General features: G+C 39.8%; 1 pseudogene; it reads right to left on the reverse strand.

Moving 5' to 3' along the window:
* Positions 1-292: 292 nt before the first annotated feature.
* On the reverse strand, positions 293-6139 carry LOC112393706 (ATP-dependent RNA helicase DDX39A pseudogene; annotated as a pseudogene).
* Positions 6140-7733: the final 1594 nt, after the last annotated feature.

The following is a 7733-nucleotide window of genomic DNA, read 5'->3' on the forward strand; positions in this document are numbered from 1 at the left end:
GATTCGCTTTTTTGTGCAACAGAAACTAACACAGTGTTGTGAGGCAATTACACTCCAATAAAGATCTATTAATAATAATAATAAATACCTGGTTTCTAGCACGACGCAGGCCTTACTGTGAGAGCATATCTCCATCACCACCTTCGGAACTGAATTTTTCCATAATAAAAATTTATTCTTACACAAATCTACAGCTTTTAAACAGTAAAAAGAAAGACCCACTGTCACCTAGGAAGAGGACTTGAAGCAACACATGGGAAGCAGGGCGGCTCTGGGACATCAGGGCACGTGGTTACCGGCTCTGCTCAATGTATGTGGAGATGTTTATTTCTTCTGGAAGCTCTGCCACATTCATTTCAAACCTGTCCTGGACATCACTGAGGATGCTGGCATCATTCTCATCAGACACGAAGGTAATGGCCAGGTCTTTGGTTCCAAAGACACCCGCACGGGCCACGTGGCGGAGGTAGGTGTCCGAGTCCTCGGGAATGTCATAATTGAAGACAGTGTTGACACGCTCAGTGTCCGTTCCTCAGCCAAACAGATTGGTGGCCACCAGGATCCACCACTGGAAGTCCTTGAACTGCTTGATAACATGACAGTTGCTCCTCCTGGGCCATGACCCTGTGGATGGCAGTGGCTGGGAAGTTCTGCTCCAAGAGGAGCCGGGCTAAGGCCATGCTGCATTCCACCGACTTCACAGATATCACCACCTGGTTAAACTCCAGCACGTCCACGAGCTTGCAGTTCTTCTGCAGGAAGTCTGACATAGTACTGCTGCAGCCCAAGCAGTGTGAGCTTGGTCTTGTCATCCGCAAACACCTCCATGGGGTCTTGCCTGAACTTCCTGCAGACGGGCAGGAGCAACTACGGTCAGGACTAAGAGACTGGCTCAGTGGGACGGAACAATCTACCGACTCAGCTTCTGGACCCTGAGACTTGGAGACGTTTCAAACGTGGGACTTCAGGGCAGCACAATTTGCCACCCCTAATTGTGTCTCTTTGACAAGAGGATTAATCTAGGCTGGTTATTTAAAAAAAAAAAACACGACTCCGGAGGTCTTTCTTGTTATCTCCCCCTTAACTGCCTGCCTTTAGATTTATGGTACTGTTCCTGGAATAAAACTGTCACTGGAGATGTCTGCAAAACGTGGGCTAGGAGTGGTGGGGGAACAGGGCCTAGAGATCAAAGTCCACTCTGTGTCCCATTGTCTCCATGTGGCCCAGCAAACAGTTGTTTACCAAACATTTGCTTCTCCATCTTCCAAGAATTGCCTTCCTACCCTCCGAAGTCCTGACCACGCCCCGCAACAGAAGCTTTTGTCTTTAGCTGAAGACGGTGTGTTTTTGTTTGGTTGGTTTTTTTAAACATCTTTATTGGAGTATAATTGCTTTACAATGGTGTGTTAGTTTCCGCTTTATAACAAAGTGAATCAGTTATACATATACATATGTTCCCATATCTCTTCCCTCTTGTGTCTCCCTCCCTCCCACCCTCCCTATCCCACCCCTCTAGGTGGTCACAAACCACCTAGCTGATCTGTCAGCCATAAAGAGAAACGAAATTGAGTTATTTGTAGTGAGGTAGATGGACCTAGAGTCTGTCATACAGAGTGAAGTAAATCAGAAAGAGAGAAACAAATACCATATGCTAACACATATATATGGAATCTAAGGGAAAAAAAAAAAAGGTCATGAAGAACCTAGGGGTAAGATGGGAATAAAGATACATACCTACTAGAGCATGGACTTGAGGATATGGGGAGGGGGAAGGGTAAGCTGTGACAAAGTGAGAGAGTGGCATGGACATATATACACTACCAAACGTAAGGTAGATAGCTAGTGGGAAGTAGCCGCTGAAGACAGTGTTTAAAGTGAGAATTTCAACCATCGTGGTGAGTTAGTTTTCCTGGGTCTCTCCATTGTTCGATTTTCTGTTAATCAGCCTCATGTTAATCTAATTCTTAGAGCAGCCAGAAGAGCCCAGAAGGGTGGAGGAAATTTATTCCTCCCCTACAGCACACACACACGTTGTATAATTATTAGTTCTGTTTCTCTGGGGAACCCTGACTGATGGAGGGATCTACACTGGGGTAAAGTGCGAGACTGTTTTATATAACTTAAAACTACAGTCCCCAAATTTCTCCTTCTAATTTCTCAACTTTCCATTTAATATTTATTGTGACTATCTGATAATAGAGTGATATAGAAATAAGTATGTAATTTATTAGAAGATCACAAAACATCCTTTTGTTTTTTTTTTTTTTTTTTTTTTTTGCGGTATGCGGGCCTCTCACTGTTGTGGCCTCTCCTGTTGCGGAGCACAGGCTCCGGACGCGCAGGCTCAGCGGCCATGGCGCACGGGCCCAGCAGCTCCGCGGCATGTGGGATCTTCCCGGACCGGGACACGAACCAGTGTCCCCTGCATCGGCAGGCGGACTCTCAACCACTGCGCCACCAGGGAAGCCCTATCCTTTTGTTTTTTTACGGAACAGAAAAATAAGTATTAAAACATTAGTTTATTTTCCATAGGAATAAATATAATTGAGACCAAATTTGAGATAATAGATTAAATATTTGTTCAGTCTCCATGTGATTTAACTTTCTTGTCTACAATTTTGCAGAAAATGCTTTTTTCTTTCCAAATACAATGGGGTCATTTTGTTCACTGTCACTTTCATGTCTTCTTTTTCATACTTCTCAACATTCACGAAGCTTTATGGTCCTTTTTCACCTTTATCTTCTATCACAGGACACAAGGTTATCATTCTGTCCTCTTGCATCAAACACCTGATTTTTTCACCACCTCCTTCCACTTTCTATCTCTTAATTCTGCGTGTTTCCCCACCTCTGGATCCTTGGCCTTTTGTTTTCCTACTTATCCTTTCTTTCAGAGATTTAGTGTTTCTAAGAATTCAAATATTTTTTTCTGTGTTGCTGTGTTTTTAGAATCATCTGTTTTTAGTTCCAGAAATATAAAAAGCAATTGTATTTTACAAGAGAAGATATATTGGTGCACTTTTAAGAAAGCAGCAATCACAGCACTAATTAGGAAGGGGACTAGCAATGCACACAAAAGGGGAATTTGGGGAAGACTCAAAGTAGGCTGACCATAAAATGGGATAATAACAAAATTACACATTTAAAGAAGAGTAGGAATTTACAAAGACTATTCATTACTTGTACAAATAACATCAAAACCCAGTGCCTCTCTGTCTAGGAAACAGGGCCATTGATATTAAGAAAACATGAATGTATGGTATTTTTGAATTAGTAAATATGGAACAGCTTTCAGGGAAAGAGAAATAATTCACATATTTCTAAATTACAAATACTAATGTATTTCTCATCCAGCATACTTTTAACTTAAAATGGTTATTAGACCTAAAATTTCTAGTCTGTGGAAAAATAAGTCCTATGAATCTTTAAACAAGTGGTATTTATTTTTTTAAATTGAGGAATAAATTATGATTTTAAGCAAATTATATACACAGTAAATCAGGTGAGGGTCAATTCAAAATAATCTAAACAGAGATGTTTTATGAATAGAAGAAGCAATATATATTTTTTTAATGGTACAAGGAATCCAAGGATATTTATGGCAAAATATATGATAATTGTGAGGAGAAATTCAGATGAAAATTTGGAAACTTATATATATATATACATATATATGTAAAAAGTTCATATATACATATTGTAAAAACTTCACATTTTACTTGAATAATTTATATATAAGAAGATGTATTTCTTTCTGGTAGTACTTCATACATATGGAAATCAGCATATTATCTTTCTTTTTTTTTTTTTTTTTTTTTTTTTTGTGGTACGCAGGCCTCTCAGTACTGTGGCCTCTCCCCTTGCGGAGCACAGGCTCCGGACGCGCAGGCTCAGCGGCCATGGCTCACGGGCCCAGCTGCTCTGCGGCATGTGGGATCTTCCAGGATCGGGGCACGAACCCGTGTCCCCTGCATCGGCAGGCGGACTCTCAACCACTGTGCCACCAGGGAAGCCAGGAAATCAGCATATTATCACTGAATTGTCCTCAGTACAAAATGTGTCATTTTAATAAAAATGATACAATAAAATAGCTATTTGATTTCAGGAACCTATGCATCTGATTTGATATTACATTCTAAATTAAATAGATAGCAAGTGTTTTTTTTCCACGCTTCCAATATAGAGAGAGGCCAAAACATTTGCATATGAAATATATTAACTGTCATGAAATACTTATCTTCACAGCCAGTTTCAGCAGATAATATTTATTCAATCATGCAGTCAGAATTCAAAAGGAAATTTAATGACAATTTTATTTAAGAACGTTGTCATCTTGGTTCTGGAGAAAACAATTGGGACACTATTTCTGCCAAAGACGTTTAGGAAACTCAAGGCTGGCAGTTATGCAAATTCATTTCAAACAACAACTCTGACATCATTCAAGGACACGGTGTTCATAAAGATTTTCTTCTAGTGTGACTGTCTTTGTAATTGTGCATTTAAAAAAGAAAAGTTATATTTTCAACCCATTTCACATCAGGAAGAAAATAATGAAGCTCAGGGGTGGTTGTTTAGATGATAGCATTGAAATTGCTTTAGATTTTTTAGAGAAATGCCATTTTCCCCACGATGCACTTTATTTTTCTGGTTGCTGCATTTCTCTTTCAACTGTCTTGGTTAGCAGTAATGATGTGCAATGTTGGTAATGCATTATTATTGTATGACAAGTGAAAATATTATAGATTTCAGGGTTTGTAAACATCTAACAAAGAAAGTGTATTTCTTTTCCCCAAACTAATTCAGAACCAAATGGGAGAAAGAATCAGGATTTAGATTGATTAACACCCAAATTTTACCTTTATTATTAATAAAGTTGAGTGAAGAGCATGATTTTGTATGTGTGAAGAGAACTTGCTACTACTTATCCCCGATTTGGGTTTATTAACCAACCTAGTTAGGGCCACAGCTGGAAAAATTACAGGATTTCCGTAAAAGGATCATCCCATGCAGCTTGTGGTCAGGCAGCTCCCAGATAATAAAATATTACAATATTTTATCACTAACTTATTCCAAACTTACTATATTAACTTTTTATCACTGCATAAACATCACCACAGACTTATCAGCTTAAACCAACACTCATGTATGACCTCACAAGCAGGTCAGAAGACCAGGCATGTCTCTTGTGGGTCCTGGGTGCAAGGAGCCACCCCTCACAGTGTCATGTTGGCCTGCGCTGAGTCTCAGGGTCCTCTCCCCAGTTCATGTGACTGTGGACAGAGCTCATTTTCTTGCTGCTGTTGAACACATGGGAGCTTGCTTATTCAAGACCAGATAGATCATCTCGCTGATCTCAACAAGAGCCTAAAGAGTCTTCTAAGGGTTCACCTGGTAAGGTCAGGCCTACCTAATTCAATGTCAAACTGATGAAAGATTTTACTTATATCTGCAAAATGCCTTCACCTTTGCCATTGAATGCAACATCATCATGAGAGTGCATTCCACCATATCTATAGGTTCTTCCTACAAAAATGGGAGATTATAGAGAGTATTAACACTAGGGAATGGGAATCTTTGGCTCCATCTTAGAATCCTTCCTACCCCATTTACCAACCACAAAATTCACTCTTTCCTTTAAGAAGTTAGCATGGAATAAAGACATAGGTCAAGAATTTACCCTAACTAAATATTTTTACTAGAAAATATCAGGCTAAGGGAAAGATTGTCTCCAATGGAGAGACTGCTCTGGATTTTGGTATGGTTTTGGTGTGAATTTTGTGAATTCTTTGTCCCTCATCCCAGTGAGCCAGCAGGATGAGGAACCAGCTTTTAGAGCTAAGCGTGTTCAGTCCTGCTCTTCAGTCTCCAGATTCAGGAACTGTCTTGATGGGAAAAAGGCAAAGGTAGAGAGTCACTCCAAGTGGGGACCCAGGCTGCCAAATGTTGGTCGCAAGCACATGTTCTCTGAACTTGGGATTGGATCCAGACAGAGAAGAGCTCACAATGGAAACAGCGATGGCTGTTTGCTCAAGCAGCCAAGAGGACGAAAAGCACATTGAAACCCAGCAATGGGAAGAGGCACGTTGGGCCCCTGGGTGGTGAAACCAACCTGACAACAGAGCAGGATCAGAAAGCCCATTCCCAGCATCTTTCTTCATTTCAACAACAGACCTTTATGTACAACTTCTCAGGAAATTGCTGAGAAAGTAAACTGTGGGCAACCCAAGCCTTGCCCAGCAATAGATAAAAAAACTCTTTCCTTTTAGAAGTTAGAATGGAATAAAGACATAGGTCAAGAATTTACCCTAACTAAATATTTTTACTAGAAAATATCAGGCTAAGGGAAAGATTGTCTCCAATGAAGATTTTGGATTTTGGTTTTGGCTCTGGATTTTGGTATGGTTTTGGTGTGAATTTTGTAAATTCTTTGTCCCTCATCCCAGTGAGCCAGCAGGATGAGGAACCAGCTTTTAGAGCTAAGCGTGTTCAGTCCTGCTCTTCAGTCTCCAGATTCAGGAACTGTCTTGATGGGAAAAAGGCAAAGGTAGAGAGTCACTCCAAGTGGGGACCCAGGCTGCCAAATGTTGGTCGCAAGCACATGTTCTCTGAACTTGGGATTGGATCCAGACAGAGAAGAGCTCACAATGGAAACAGCGATGGCTGTTTGCTCAAGCAGCCAAGAGGACGAAAAGCACATTGAAACCCAGCAATGGGAAGAGGCACGTTGGGCCCCTGGGTGGTGAAACCAACCTGACAACAGAGCAGGATCAGAAAGCCCATTCCCAGCATCTTTCTTCATTTCAACAACAGACCTTTATGTACAACTTCTCAGGAAATTGCTGAGAAAGTAAACTGTGGGCAACCCAAGCCTTGCCCAGCAATAGATTCATGATCAATGTAGTTTGCTCCTGGTTTCATTGAATTAGCTTCCATTAATTGAGAGAAAGCAAAGAGCTTTTCTCAGTGTATGTTCCCTGTCCCTCCCCACCCAAGATTTCATCAACTTTCTTTCTTATTGCTACCACTAGTGGATTGTTTTGACTTCCAGTGAGAGCCTTTTCAGTTGGTATTTTCATAATGAAGATGGAAAAAATAGTTGTGGTCAGGATATGAAGACCTTGAATACAGACAAAAGATTGTGACATCCTGCAAGCCCAGAAGAGTCACTGAGAAGTATGTTATTTGGAGTTATGTTTCAAGATAACATTCCTTAATAGCAGTCTTTGGGAGTTTAATTACAGGTGGGAGAAACATGATATTGGAAGGCCATTGTGAACATTAGAATTTGAAGTCTATTGTAATAGTCCAGGCAGAAAAGAATGGTGTCTAAACAAGAGTAATAGCAGTAAGAATGAAAAGGTAAAAGTCTAAAATGTGTTAGTTAATAACTTACTTTTGCATAGTACCTATATTTTCTCAGCTTTTCATAGAAATTTAAATTTACTCATGCTGGAAAAATGAAAAAAAAATACTAAGTATCTACCTTGTGACAGCTTACATCAACTGTGTTTATAGTCTTAAAAATATTAAATCACATACATTTTGCAGCTAAGGAAAACAAAATCCAGAGATGGTAAATAACTTTCCCAAGAGCAGGGATAGAGCTACTAGGCAATACTTACAGTTCTAACTATCTTCAAACTTTTTATATAACATAATCAGATAATTTCTTCAACAGTATTATATATATATGTGTGTATATATATATATATATATATATATATATGTACACA

This window comes from Neophocaena asiaeorientalis, unplaced genomic scaffold (genome assembly GCF_003031525.2).
Source record: "Neophocaena asiaeorientalis asiaeorientalis breed wild unplaced genomic scaffold, Neophocaena_asiaeorientalis_V1.1 scaffold7, whole genome shotgun sequence".
Lineage (NCBI taxonomy): Eukaryota > Metazoa > Chordata > Mammalia > Artiodactyla > Phocoenidae > Neophocaena > Neophocaena asiaeorientalis.